At 46.2% G+C, this 1,335-nt stretch overlaps 1 protein-coding gene across 1 annotated transcript in view; it reads left to right on the top strand.

Moving 5' to 3' along the window:
• Positions 1–1,335, top strand: part of LOC119594274 — a gene marked incomplete in the record, with an annotated part of 36,109 nt that overhangs the window by 15,756 nt on the left and 19,018 nt on the right.

Genomic DNA, 1,335 nt, shown 5'->3' with positions numbered 1-1,335 from the left:
ATAGAACCCCTACGCGCGCGGAAGGTGGAAAGTATGAAGGTTACCCGGTCAGGCGGATGTCTTCCAGCCATCGCCAAGGTCTCGCGTCGGGAAACCGTTCTCGAGCGTAATAGGAAAAGATTACGAGTTTCTGTTCGCGTCTCGCTCCTTATACCAGTTCATTTTTTTTCTTATTCTGTCTTCGTCTTATTTTATTGTCCTTTAGTCGTGTGATCTCTTCTGTGTTTCATTAGCGTCACCAGTAACTTCACCGCATCGGACATCGGGGGGCAAACGGAGCATGTTTATTGTGTGTTTGGAAGTTGGTTGAACTAGACAAAACAAACCCTAATCGTTAAGTGGTTCCGTAGCAAAAATGTTTACGGAAGTCCATCCGAAAGCCGCCATTTAGACATGGCACAATAAGACTCATTTTCGAGTGATAGGACCGCTCCCGAGGCTGTCGTTGTGGCATCTTCCTTAAGTAACTGGGACACTCCGGGGGCTGAAATTGCGCCGACTGGCACTTCAGTCCGTTTTACGATCGGTTCCTGTAATCACGTTAAGGTTGAGGATTAAAGTGTTCGGGAAACTTCATAGTGTTTAAGGCGAAGTTACTTCGATATAGAAGTTAATTTTGATGTAATCAAAATGAAATGGCAGTATTTTGTGTGTGAGCCTTCCATTATGATTTATTTTCTCATTATTCTCATCAGTGCAGTTAGTAAGAGTAGCACGTCTTTTTCACTTGCACCCTTGCCTGCTTCTTTCCTGAAAAAGTTCTTAGCTGCGTCACCCACGGCAGATAGAGCGGTCTTGCGGAGAGGTTTGTTCGTAATATCCGCAGTGCTGCCGGCGTTGCGATGACGTATCATGTCGCCGCGGGTGGTTTGTGGCGGACGGGGCTCTCGTTAGGGGGGTGGAACATGGGGGAAAGAGAGCTATAACCAAGGGTCTGGATATACAACTTTAAATCTCGCTACACCCAGGGTTATTGTTTTTCATATGCGTATGTCTCGTACACTTATTTTGTTATTATTAATAACGTATTATCATCATTGCAAACCCCATTATCACCATCCTGTGCGGTACCCATGATTGCCAATAGGCAATGCTATCTTGGGAAACACTAGTCAGCAAGATGTTTATGTTAGGAACGCACTTAAATACTCACTGGCACTAAGGGCACTCACCCCCCCCTCTCTCTCTCTCCCCACTCTTCACCGCCGCCGACACACAAGGTGATCGATGTAAACCTCTTTTTTCACGATTGTTTGGTGTCCCAAGGAAATCGGGTCCGGGACGTCGGCGTTCACGTGTTTACCTACTATGCCGCTCTCATTTATTGTGGATGTT

This window comes from Penaeus monodon, chromosome 33 (genome assembly GCF_015228065.2).
Source record: "Penaeus monodon isolate SGIC_2016 chromosome 33, NSTDA_Pmon_1, whole genome shotgun sequence".
In the NCBI taxonomy this organism is placed as follows: Eukaryota; Metazoa; Arthropoda; class Malacostraca; order Decapoda; family Penaeidae; genus Penaeus; species Penaeus monodon.
This window is presented reverse-complemented; position numbering and strand designations above follow the sequence as displayed.